At 46.2% G+C, this 13,822-nt stretch overlaps 1 protein-coding gene across 4 annotated transcripts in view; it reads right to left on the reverse strand.

The window, feature by feature from the left end:
- The window catches only part of GRK5 (G protein-coupled receptor kinase 5), a 169,555-nt gene that overhangs the window by 121,241 nt on the left and 34,492 nt on the right, over positions 1 to 13,822 (reverse strand). For 2 of the 4 annotated variants that reach the window (XM_040607369.1, XM_040607370.1), the window contains exon 2: positions 11,786 to 11,852. The exons of the other annotated variants lie outside the window; for them this stretch is intronic. The gene's annotated coding sequence lies outside the window, so the exon portion shown is untranslated. The remainder of the gene's footprint in view (positions 1 to 11,785; positions 11,853 to 13,822) is intronic. 4 annotated transcript variants of the gene reach the window in all.

The following is a 13,822-nucleotide window of genomic DNA, read 5'->3' on the forward strand; positions in this document are numbered from 1 at the left end:
TTAAGCTAAATACAATTGGTCACACTTAACCTCTGATAATTTAACCATGCCGAGTACCTTTTACTCAGAAAAAAATGTAATGCAATCTATAAATATCAGTGAGGCCACCGATGGCTGAGCTGGGGAGTTTGACCTCGAGGTTTCTGATTTAAATGTCCTGGGTTATGAGCACAGCATGCTGCAGCCATTGACTGCTGTGCGGGTTCAGTGCTGACAGATGTCCCTTTCCAGATCTGTAAAGGGGAATGAATGAAAAGCCTCCACGCTATTCATGGCTGCCAAACAGCACATTTTTAAATGCAACTGAGAGTCGCATCCTTCTACAGCCTGCTGATACAGCCCCAAATAGATATCTCTCCTGCAAGCAGTCTACCTTCTTATTTTTCTATGCATGCCATTGTTTCAAGTCTTTCTGCTTTTGTGCAAAAGCGTAGAGCCTTCTCGCCAGGGACATAATTCTGTTTGCAAGGGCGGAGTGTGACCTCAGTCTTCTGCTCTCCCCGAAAGAACGTATCTTCCATTGACGTCAAGGGCTCTGCACACGGAGGGAGGGAGATAAGCATATTGGAGGCAAGATCTGCTCTGTGAATGAGAAGGGAGAATTTTGCTGTAGGAATTTACAAGCCTCTTGCAGTCTCCTCTCTTGATTAAAGCCGGTGGGATTATTACACAAACTCAGTTGCTGAGTCCTGGCTATCAGAAACCTGCCTCATGCAGGGCTTTCTGCTGTTAACCCATCTCGATTGTTTGGGCAAGACAAAACCCACCATTCTCTGAAAAAAGCAGGTCAGATGCAAAAAGGGTTGTGTCGGAGGGGAGTCGCTGACAGCTCTCTGTATGGGAGGTCACACCTGCAAGCTCTGAGGAGCTGTTAGAAAACCTACATCCTGCTTGTGGTGCCGACTTTAAGCAATACGGACCTGTGGGTTACATTAGGGGGGGTTATACCCAGTCTTATTCACGGCTTTACTGAGAGGAAAAAATGGGGACGTCTGTGGGGCTTAGCGTAGTGCTGCAGATGAGCTCTTTGTGAGCCAGTAACCCAAGCACATAGAGCAGCACGGGGCAGAGCAGCACAGGGCAGAGCAGGCACACTGCGAAGGCTCCCCAGGAGCGGAGCTGCCCTAGCTAAGAGCCTGAGCACACCACCACCCTGACGTGGCACTGCTGTATACATGTCTGCAGCAAACCTGGTCTGTGCAGGGTCAGGAATCATTGCATCCTGCTCTGCTCCACACACAGATGTGCCCAGAGTCAGCAAAGGGACAACAGCCTCGCCTGCCAGCACGCCTCTCCCTGCAGCCGCGTTTCTCAGCCTCACTTTGTCTGCTCCTGGTTCTTCTGGGACCCAAGAACTGGGAGGCAACTTTGAGCTGCCCAGCTTAGATGTACCCCAGCACCCTCAGAAACGCACCCAGAGAATACAGCACTCTGCACGAACAGGCTTTCGAGAAAAGCTGCTTATTACAAACATAACTACAGCAACAACAGACCAACGGCACGATTACACTATGGTGTACATTTAACCAGGATTACCTAACGTTAAGTTTGAGTGTTAAGATTTCCCGTACTCTCATGCACAATACTGTTTCACACTTACTTTTTTTGTGGTTTTGCAGTGTATTGGTCAGGTTTTACGCACACCGCTTGCAAGTTTCAGTCACAAGCAAGAGACAACCTAGGTGTGAAAAGATGCATGTATAATAGCTAAAGGCGAGTTTTCTGCAGCAAAACCTGGAGGGAAGGGAATGCTGTCAGTATGCCAGTGATTTTCCTGGCTGGACTGCTATACCTGGTGGAACATTGTACCAGAAACTTCTGCACACGAGTCCTAGGCAGGAGCCCTGAAGAAAGTGATGCCCATCTGTGTAGATGGCATATCACATCACAGAATTTAAGAAATATTACTAACTGTACACTCAGAGCCTGAGTGAGGAGGCATAGACAAAAGGTGAATCTTCAGTCTGACCCCTCAGACTTTCTGGTGTTACATGCCAGCACAGCTAACCTCACGTGTGCTCTCAAAGGCTGAGGACAGGGGAGCAGGGCTGGTTTACGGGCTCATGGATGCATCATATTCCACAAAGCAAAAAAAAAATAAAATCCGCCTTTGCTTAGACAAAAGGTAAACATTGTGAATGAAACATGAATGGACAGAAACTTCTAAGGTCCTTACCCGCTCAGCCTGCTTCAGGGTCAAAGCTCATTCATAAATGCTTTGCCATTGCAAAGGAAGGAACCAGATATGCATTTACAGCTGAAAGCCGCCTCCTTTCCTGTTTTCCTCCAGCCTAGACAAGCTGGGGGCAGGTATGTTAGAACAATATAGTAAATGATCAGCTTTGATATACATAAAACATTGCTGATGTGGTTTTCAGATGATTCATATAACCAGCTGCAAGTTATCGGTTAAGGTTTCTCGGCTTCGATCACAACATTCATTCATTGTTTCTGCTCGAAACTTCAGAAAACAACATTTGAAAATGCCTACTGAAGTGTTTAATATGAAGCTGAGGGAGAAGCAAATGATAGATCATATCCTGAAGTACAAGCTCTCTTTTTCATTTTCTTACTCTTCCTACACAGAACCGCGAATTTATAAATCGTGATAGTACCAAGGTTTGTCAAAATCTTCCTACATAAAAATGACTCCCTGCCAAAATGCTGCAGCTGTGAGTTCCCCGGGTTGACTGCTCTTATGTATTAATTTTTTTCAACCATTAAGTATTGCTCTGTTTTTTTCAGCATATTGGAATATGTTTAGAAGGCCAAAACACAAGGAAAAATGTTATGCTAATGCTTCATCAGTACGATTTTACACAGTATTTTTTCTGTTCTCTAGTTACCTCTTTTTTGAAGAAAGGGCACATACGAATTTCCACAATATTCCGATCAATTAAATTAAGGCATTTCCTCCAGTTCTCCTTTTTTCTCCCTCCCCCTAGGATTTCACATAAATTGCTGGTTGTCTAGATGCCAGGGGAAATCAAGAATTAAAATACAGAGCCATCCAAAACATCCTCAAGACCGTAGCCTGACACTGTGGTTTCTGTCAGCAACCACACTTTCATCTTATTGGGATGCCCTTGAAAAAAACTACTGCTGTCGGAAGCAAAACCTGTGCCCAATTCATGGAATACATGAATGCAATATAAACCTTCACAGGCCAAGAAATTCCACAGACACCGCACAGATTAGCTGTGATAACATCTCTTCCCATAATATTGAATGGCAACAGAAATAAAAGATGAATGTTTTTAACATTCAAAAATCCAGGGCCAGCTCAACCCCTGAAGCGGGGCAGTGTGTGTACTGCTGCACGGGAAGAAGCTGCCTAAAAGCTGGCCTGCCTCATAGTGGAAAGATCTACTTCATGCGGGGAGATCTGAGAAGGGCACAGAGCCTTCACAGCAGCACAGCAGCATCTCTTTGGTGTTTGTTCTTCTGGCACCTCTGCCATTAGAGCTATGCTTCGGGCACACCTCGGCAGAGTGGTGCTCGGGCACACCGCTGCAAATGCTGCAGCTCCTGGCAGCGTAGGATGCTCCTGCGAGGGCTGCCCAGCTTCTCTCCTGACGCACCCGTCAGTGCCGTGAGATGTGCCCGCTGCAGAGTGAAGGCCAGTTGGAACAGCTGCTACAAGGTGACGTTTCAAAGGGCAGAGCTGGCCACCCCATCCTGGCTAGGGCTAGCAGGTCTTGATCATGAATATCCATCCGTTCTGTGAACCACATCAGTTTCTCAGGCCTTCAAAAGCCAGATGTTTAAATTCAGACTCATTGTCTTCTGTTGCTGTAAATCAGAGTGAACTGTAGCGTTGTGCAGCCATGAAATAACGGCCTCAGAAAGCAGGAGTTAGAGTACTTCGAGATGTAACCTGTCTATAGAAACAAGTATGCATGTATTGGGTACTTCCAAGCATCCTCTTAATCCACCTCAACAAGGATACCCTGAGAAGCATGACCCTTCAAATGCTAGCAAGAAGGCAGGACAGCCTTTGGGATGGCCTCCAAAGCACCCTACTGCAGCAACGTCTGTGAGCGTGATGGTCAAAAAGGCAAAGGGAGATAATATATTTGAGGCAGTGACTTTGCTGGAAAGCACAGCTCAACACAAAAGACAGTGTATTAGTTGCTCCCAGTCCAAGGGCTTGCTTTCTAGATGGCAGTGCCCCTTCCACATCCTTTGGCCTTGCTTCAGGGGGCAATGCCCAAAGGATCAGCGCAGAGGTGTACGTTTAAAACCCCTCAGCTGTGACACCTTCCCCTAGTCACACAAGTACGCTTCTCATAGCATGTTTATGTGAAACCCTGCAGGGCAACATAATTGCACTCCTGTTAATTTCCTGTTCATCGTTTATTAGCATCTTGTGATACGTAAAGAGCTCTTCCTATCCTGTAGGCAGGATGCCGGTCAGCGAAATGAGGAAGCTTCCAGGCCACTGTAATCTGTCCCTGGCTGAGACTCTCCTTAGTGCCATGACACAAACCCAAGGAGGGCTATGTCAAGGACTCGTGTGGTCTTATTTGTAACCGAATGTGGAGATGACACTATGCATCACAGTCATCTTTGGTGCCGCTCTCACCTCGGCTGAGTGATGGTCAGGGTGGATTCATCCCCCGCCTGTCTGCAGCGGAGACGTGGGTACCACACACAGACAAGAGCAGCTGAAAGCTCTCTGGGGCTCTGTTCACACTTTGTGTTGAGCAGCGGTGTCCCATCCCCTGCCAGAAGCTCTCAGGAGTTTCCCACACTCCATTGATCCCTTCACAGCACACTCAGCCAGGCCAGAGCAGCTCACTGGGAGACTTCCACGGCAAGCTCAAAGGGCCCGGCGAAGAATTTCTGACAGTTCCCCCTGCTGCCCAGATAACCAGGAGGGAGAAGCAACGACTGGCACAGCCGTGCTGGATGGCAGCAAGTTCAAACAGACGTGACGAGCCACAGAAGGCTGGGAAGGAAGGAGAGCTGTGCTTCTAGCCCCAGGTGTGAGCTCTTTCCCCAGAAAACAGATTTCGTGCTCCTCAGTGTTTTTTTTGGCAGCCTGTGCTGAGACCCGCCGGTGGAAACAGCAAGGTGCCCGGTCAGGAGCTGGCCCCGTGCCTGCCCACAGCCAGGCGTGCCAAGTTGGACGTGACTGCTTGTCTCAGACAGCTCCTCGTCCATGGCATGGCACAGCACGGCATGGCTCTGGCCCTTCCTCCACACATATGCAGCAAACGTACATCATCCACGGAGGGAGGCATCTTCAGACCTCCCAGGCTGGGACAGATCTGGCAGTAGATGGCTTGTTTTCAAACAGGGGACTCAAAAACCCAGTAAAGTCTCAGGGCTGGAACGGCAGGCAGGATGAGTGCAGGTGGACCTTCCCTGGGGAGATTTCAGGCTGATTATGAAGAAGTAGAGCACGTGGAGCAAAGGACCAGCTCAAGCTGCTAAAACTGCCCAGGCAGGACAGTGAGGTTACCCCATGGGGGTTACAGGGGTTATTCTGAAGGGACGTGATGTTGGTATATGAAGGATACCAGACATGAGGCTGAAGCAGACAGGCCATTAGGCTGCTCAACAGGTGACTTGGGGAAGGAACCCCACTTCTGCCGATTCAGCAAGCCAAAGGAACATCTGTGCTGCGCTGTGCTGACCCAGCTCAGCCTCTGCTGACAGATTCAGCACTTGAAGGAGATCATTGGCTGCTGGTCCCCCATTTAGCTGTCCGGCAGCAGGAACAGGTCCCAGCCAAAGGAAACGGTTTTCCTACGGTGCTGCCATCAACACCTGCTAAGAACCCAGCATTGCGCTCCTGAACCAAAGGCACACGCTTTAGGAGAGCCCACGCGCTGTAACAAATACACAGCCGCAGGGAAAGGGCACTTCAGATGCCGTGACTGGTGTAGTACAGGCATTGTGTGTGGTGACTTTGGCGCTTTGAAGTTTAAATCTCAGTGACGAGGAGGAGGTGCAGGCTCTCTGCCTGCAGAAGGACTTTGAAGACGTTGCCCAAAGCCTCAAAAGATTTTTCTTAAGAGGACCGATGAGTCAGGGGCGCCAGTGCTGACAGACATCTTCACCAGTACGAAGCCAGTTCAGACTGGCACACCATCATTCTAATGCAGACAGCTTCCTGCTACCATCTCACTGTAATTTAGAAAACCCAGGTGCTAACTCCAGCACTCACAAAAGTCTTGTTCAATGACTGAAGGTGTTATTTTGAAATAAACAGGAGACGTGATAAAGATGCTATATAGAAAACACCCTGAATAGGCTTTAAGAATAGGATTACCTATTGAAACGGGCTAGATGGTGCTTGTGGTGCTCCTGGCATGTTACTCCTGCCCTGCTCTGATCTCACCAGGACCACCGCTACCCTTCGCGAGCCCATTCATACAGTAGAAAGGGGAGGGAGGTTTTACCATTCCACCTCTATTGACAATTTACACAGAATGACTGAAATAAAGAGAAAATTCACACTCACCGACTGATAAAGCACTAAAAACCAATAAACCGTGATGTGCCAGTGGTAGGAATTAAGGGTGGCTGAAGAGAAAAAAAACACCTAAAAGGCAGGGAACAGTGCTAGGAAGGCGACAGATCCTCTACAGAGACAGCGACAGGGAAATTAGAGAAAGAACACAGAGGCGGATGTTAGAAAAATATAATGTTCCTGTGGGTGTATCACTTATCAGCCATTCTTGCACATAAAATACATTTTTTGAACATTTAGAAAAGAAAAAGAATGACTGATCTGTAATTAACAGAAATAAAGGCCTGGCCCAGATCCTAGGCTAGAATAACATTCCTGAAAAAGTGAATTTTGCTGAAATATTGGCATTAGACAGGGCAGGGCTACTGCAGGAAGAAGGAAAATCCAGTATAATTGGACCAGTCTGCCCACTAAGAGCCACTCAGCTGGGGACCTCATTTAATAAGCCATTTAAATCCTATTTAACAAGCCATTTAACAACAATATGACCCCACTGAAGGGAAATCCTGGGGGAACAATTTTGCATATTTGATACAGGCACCTTTTGCGTATCCTGCTGCCAATGTTTCCCTCTATGTCCTCCTTCCTGGGGCTCACTAAGGAAAGAAATCCCATGACAGAGCCACAGACGCAGTTTAGACTTTAAATGGGAATTGCCTGGACAGTCTCTCTCATCCTCCTCTCTCACTGGCACAAACCCACGCTCCATAGGAAGAAGGTATCTGACTTTACAGTCCCTCTGTCTCTCCCAGCAACCTGCAGCCTCGCAAGCCTGTTAGTTTTGATGGTCATCAGCACATGTACAGCCATGAAAGTCTCTTTCCTACCATCAATCTGCCCCCGAATCTCCTGATTCCGAATGACAATCTGTGACCTTAAGCACTCACAGCTCTAGATGACACCAAAATTGGAGCAGCACCCTGCCTACACCACGTCTTTAATTACTGTGCTTACTTTACCTCTACTACTTGGCCTTCTACCTCCTCCTCCTCCTGTCTCAGTCTCCTGTTTTCATCCCCAACCTGTGCCAGCGACGGAAAGCTGGGAATGTGGGCAAAGTTACCACCCCCTAAGTAGGCTGATTCTTCAAAGCAACTAGAACAACAAAGGGCAGCAATTTATCAGGAAAATATCAGCTGTCAAGAAAAGCAAATGCAAATAATTTCTCTGCTGACTGTTCTTTTCACGACTGCTGTGTAATTGTCTTGTTGATTCCCACAGCTGGATGCTGTAGCTTTCTCCTTGGCACATGTAATTGAAAATGATGCTGGAACAACTTGAGTAAATTGAAATTGATTTCATCAACTGCGTATGTGCGTATCAATGACACCTGTCTTTTTTTCCTCCCCTCCCGTTGTCCACTAGCATGTTCTCCAGCCCAGCAACTGTTGACATTTTGTTTGATGGCACACTTTCCCACTGGGAAATGATGCTTCCATTAAACCCAAGTGTTCCATGAGAAGGTATGCAATTTGTCAACATTTTCACTAAAAATGATCAAAACAATTCAGACTTGGCTGGTCTGGAATACTGCAATTTGATAAGGTCAAAATGCATCATCTTAGCTTCATCATTTAGATTTTTATGCTATTATAAAGTCATACAATTGAACATGATCCGATACTGGTGGAAAGCTAAATATCTCGGTCTCATCAAAATATTTCACTGAAATACTAACCAATGACAAAATGTGAGAGTGGAGAAACATTTTCTAAAAAGAAATTGCACAATTTGCATCCATGGGAAGTTTCACAGCCTTCAGTATTTGTTCTAATTGGACTCTCATCTGCTTCAATACTGCCCATAGAACAGGATTTCCACGTCCCAACCAGACCACAACAGCCTGCAGTCCCAAGTGTGGGATTGCTAGACAGGGACATTTGCAAAATGGATTGCTGAAGAAACTTCTTTCATGTTGCCCTCTTACATAGAGACTAATCTTCATTGCTTCAAGGCAAAAGAAGAATATCAGTTGTTCTGGGCTTTGCTGCAACCAACTTGCCCTGTCCCTCACCGCTCTCATCCTCCTTTTGCCTCCTCCTCCATCCTTCCCTTTCCTGCCCTAGAAGCCACAGGCTGCACTTAATTGTTTTGCTCTTTTCCAATTCAGAAGGATACTGGGGGTCTTGCAACAGGGTCTGTGGTTGTGCTGCATTTGTCTTAACCCATGCAAAGCAAAACGTGGGCAGCGTTGGACAGCCACATGCTTGGCTAGCCATGCCTCAGGATCAATGAGCACCATGCATTTAACTGCACTCTTGCATCAGCTTTCACTTCTAATTTCACCCCTTCTACGTCCATTTTGCAAAATCTCTGCATCTTCAGAGGACACTTTCTGATCCTCCAGAAGATACTCACAGTTCCTCTAACAGCTTTGTAAAACTCTAAAGAATTTTCATTTAAAATAGATTTATATGCACCTGCTTCCTCTTCCATTAACCTTTAGTACTTCCATTTTCTTCACCGTATGTTGTGAGTGCAGGCACTGGTCTGAGCAAAAGGAAGCTAAACATCTCCGTAGCTGTGGGCTTCTCGTGTGGCAGTGTCAGGAGCCCAGCTGCCTAGGGGGTCCCTTCAAGAAATATGTCTGGTATGAAGATTTCTCTTACAACTGATGCTTTAACATGTAATAGCTGTATTTAAAACAACAAATAAACAAAACACCAATTGTTTTGGTGCACCTGAGCAAACAACTGAAGTATAACTTAGATCAAAAAATTTTAATTACAGTATTAAAAAAGGTATTATCAACTAAATACAGCAACTGGAGAAATCACAGCTCATGAATATGCAAATTACCTAACAAAACCTTTCTGTAAACGCTTCAGTAATTTTCAGAGATAAACCTCAAACAAGCTGCCTCTTTCATTTGCAGTTCTATTTGTTGACAAATGTCCAGCGCTCTCTACCTTATTTTTAGGAGATATTCTTAATGCAGTCATCATTTAAAAGCACTTCTTGCAGATGAAATGCGTTAAATGTACCGAAGGTTCTCCTCCCGCATTAAAGGGCATTCTGAAACCTGAAGTACAAGAATATTTATTTCCTTTTAACATTCAAGACAGTAGGTGATGACAGGTCACCTCAGGCCTCAACATCTGGCAGTCCATGATGTAGCAAGTGTTATAAAACCAAAGACAAGATCAAACACTGAAATTTTATGGCCATCTAGGACAAAACTTGGGCAAGTAAAGACCTCAGGGAATTTGAAGAAGCTGTACTGATGTTGTCCTACAGGCTACAGTGGGAGCTTCATCTTTCTGCTCAGCTGAAAGAGTGGGAGAAACGGAAGGTGGGGAATATCCAGGGTCACGGGTCTGCTCAAATGCATTGCTGAGGCTCTTCAGATTGTCCTGAAGAGCAGCATCAGGCTGCTCTCAGCAAGGAGGTGTGCTCTGAAGATGTGAGATGACTGTGCGCTGAAGTCAGTGTAAACCCTCCAATTACCTTGAAATTACTTGAGGTTCCTATCTGAACTGCTTGCCTGGAGAGTCCCAGCACCATGGTCAAGTGCCCTATGTCCTATTCTGCTACCTAAGAGGATGCAGATAGTCTCCCAAGATAAATGTATGAGCCAGCACCTCCCCTCCCCCTCCCTCACCCACAACTATGATCATCTCCGCCATTGACACAAGATTCATTAGAGAAGGAATTAGAAAAACGTAACTGATCCGTATGTGTTCCAAAGCGAGTTTGCTCTGCCATCACTTGTCTTCACGAGGTACCGAGCGGATCCCCACCTGCCCGCAGTGTGGAAACCCGGCACTGCTGGAGCAGAACCACTTCTTGCCACCCAACCTGTGCTGCTTTCTTTTCAGCTGCAGGAGGCTTGGCAGGGAAGTCAGAGCAGCCAGGGTCTGACTCACAGCAACAGCCACGGAGAGCAAGCGTGGATCTGATCTTGATTTCATAACACGCGCATTTTCGATGGCCACAGCATCAGCAGGGCTCCCTTGCCTCCCGTGTGCTGCCTGCCCTTCTGACAGCCTAGCCCTTAGGCTGGGCTTGGCTACGTGGGGAACATTTAATCCATCTGGTATGAAAGCACAGGCAGACTGCCTAGCTCTCACCTACCAGCAGGCTACACTGGTTTTTATTCTGATCGCTATAAGCAGGAAAACTTTCACCTATCATCTAGACCTCACCTGGGGAAAAGGAGCTTTAGAAGAGTTTGCCTTAGCACAGAGACTTCCCTAGGGTGGTCCCAGGGACTCCCTGGAAGCCACTCAAGGGTCTTGTGTTTTTCCGCTTACTCCAGTGCACCCCGAACAGCTATCACACACGTAATCCCAGCCTGAGACCCGAGACATGTACCCGCACCCAAGGGTCCTAAGGGCAGCCAAGGCCAGGCTGAGGGGCACGTGAATTGCTTAGGTGGGATGTGTGTGATACTCAGCTGTGGGCCTTCGCTGCCTCCAGGCTGAAAGCCTACAGCCCAAGCCTTAATTTCAAAGGTGATGTCACATAATTCATTATTTTTTTGCACTCCAAATCTTGTTCTATCAGTAAAGAGGAAGCACACCATATTAATAAATGTATGTGTATGTATTCATATATATATCTCTACACAAAAGGCCAAGCATTTATTGTTAGAATAACTGAAGTCTTAAGACCCTAATCAGTATTAATCCAGATCTACTTTTTTTATATTATTTACAAAAAAAGAATTAATATTAGCATGGTGCGAATTGTTATACGCACACAGTTAGTTTCTATCCTGTTCTCTGGTGCTGTCCTCCCCTTTCCCCCTCCATCTGGGTCCCAAGGCCAGAGGTTTCATTCTGGCGTTTGGGGGGGAGGGGGTGCCCCAGCAAGCCTGACCAGCCGCCCTCCTGAGCCCTTGCAAACTCAGTGCAGGGGATGTGCATTTATTAGGCCAGGTCAGGGCATTCGAGGGAAACCAGAACAGGTTTGTGAAGTATTTGAAAACAGGAGTCTGGTGTATCAGTGGCATAAGCAAGAGGAGAGAGGAGGATGGTTTGAGTTAAGAGGACAATTCTGGCACAGGAATAAATGGGTGTGAAAGTGGCTGTGGATAAACTCAGGTTAGAAAAAGAAGAAAAGCCCTTGGGATCTGGAACAGTAAGAGCAGTGAAGGCAAAAAATCTAAGCAGTTTTAAGATGGACTGCTATCAGGGTAGAAAGGGAGTGTTTGGACATTATGGCAGTGGCAGGGACCAGACACGGTAATGCAGAAAAGGTTTCTCCAGGCTGACTGACTTGGGGATGGGGGAGAAGAGGGGAACCAAATACAAGTTTTCACAAAACATTTACAGAATGTAAGCAATGGTCTAGTCCCCTTACCTGGATAGTTTTGTAACACATTCTTTCAAAGTTTATATATTCTGCCCAATATGAGGAGCCACAGGAGCTATAAGAACATAGAAAAGGGACAAAACCCAAGCAGTTAAAAATGCAATTGTGATCCCTCTGCCTAAGGACTGCTCTTCTGCAAGCAGGTATCAGGTACTAGCCACAGTTATAATGTATTTGATCTCGTGAATCTCTGCATTTTTGCACAGAGGTTATCCACCACTTCCTCTAGCATTCCTTCTCTTGGAGCCCTCCTCACCCATCACCTCCAACAAATGCATTAGTAAAAGCATCAGTGTAGCTGGGAAATAACATCAACACCCCACATAAACCTACAGCTTTGTCAAAGAGCTGCTGGGTTAGGCTGTTGTGGAGCTGAGGTATGTCGGAAAGGATCCCAGATAAATTACCCTGATTTCTGGAAACCCATGTCTTCCTTCCTTAGGTGTATTTCTATACCCAACTATTGTGCATGTCAGAAGCTTCAAACATGTTTGTTCAAGCCGCTGTTTTACAGCTTGACCACAGCCTTGCTCTTTACAAGAGGAAGCAAAGCTTCAGAAGGTGGCAATTAGCTCTGTAGCCCCAAGACACACGCGGCTTTGGTAATTTCATAGAAGCTCTTGATGATCTGGAAATGCCTGTAGCCTATATTCAGCTGGGGGGGTGGGTGGGGGGAGGGGCCGGGGGGGTGGCCAGGGGTGATGGAGAGGGTAGGGTAGACGAAGAAACTCTGGTCTAAAACAAGAATAAAACAAGAACGTTAAGGAATACTTTGTGACTTGAAAAGGAGAGGATAATGTCCCACCTTGCCCTGCCACGGTTCAAGGGACAATGAGAACATCAGACAAAATTTTAACAAAGGAAAAAGACAATGTTTACAATGCATCTGTTCCTCTTCTGTGCAAAGCATGCACATGTGCACATTATGCACAGATGTATGGATGCTTGAACAGATCCTACCCCTCTCCACTACCTCTTACTTTTTTATTGACTCAGACTGCAAACTATTTGGTCATAAACAGTTTGTTCCTACGGTTTCCCACAGCAGCAGGATGGCAGGCCTCCACAGTTTTGTTTAGGTCTTGGAGTGACAGCTACGATGAACACGCTATACTAAACGAAAACCTCCGTAATTTAGTAACACGGCACTTCTGTAAACACAGACTGAGCTCCAGAGGAGACTCGGGCAGAGCCTGTGACACTCGTATCACTGGAAACCCCAAATATCCTGGCTATGGGCAGTTCCTCTCGAAAAGAATGTGTGTGCAACTGTCGAGCTGCCCGGCAGACTTATTGTTCATTTCCATCTCTGAAGTAGGATGTGCATTTCCCACCTCACAGAGATGGAAAAAAAACCCAGTGACTTTCTTTTCCTGCTCTGACTGCCAGGCGGCTGTCAGATCAAGGGATTAAGATACATTTTCCTCGGGATCCGGCCAATCTCATCTGGCTTTGTACATAGTTATTTTTAATTGCTTTTCTTCTCCCTTAAAGCCAACATAACTTTCCCATAGAATCAGAGTCAGTTATACTTCTAAATGCAAAAAGCAAATGTTTTTGACATAAAGTTAACTCTGCTCTTAAAAATAATTTTCAGCACCGAAGGCTGAACAAACAACTTCCTATCACAGCGATAGCATAACAAAAAAGGACTACAGCACTCAGAAAAAGTCCTCAGCAACAAATAAAACATCACAGTTCATTTTTTACATTCAGATTCAATACTGACCATCTTAAGGCAGCTCTCGGTATACATCTGGAGAGGTATGCTAACCTTAACAGGACTTAAAGATCCGCCTGTAAGTGGCACTGGCACAAAGTAGAATACCCCCAGCCCGTCTCCCAGGGAAGAGAAATGACTTTTGAGCCACCTTTCCAGTAAAGCCATCCCAACCTGGCCCATCCACGTGACTTTCCATAAGTGCAGTGAGTATGTGGCAGCTGAAATGCAGGGATATTGATGGGTAATTTTATGAGTGCTTCTGCCAACAGATGCTTCTACGCTGTACTCAATGGAGTGCTGAG

This window comes from Falco naumanni, chromosome 9, assembly GCF_017639655.2.
Source record: "Falco naumanni isolate bFalNau1 chromosome 9, bFalNau1.pat, whole genome shotgun sequence".
NCBI classification, from domain to species: domain Eukaryota; kingdom Metazoa; phylum Chordata; class Aves; order Falconiformes; family Falconidae; genus Falco; species Falco naumanni.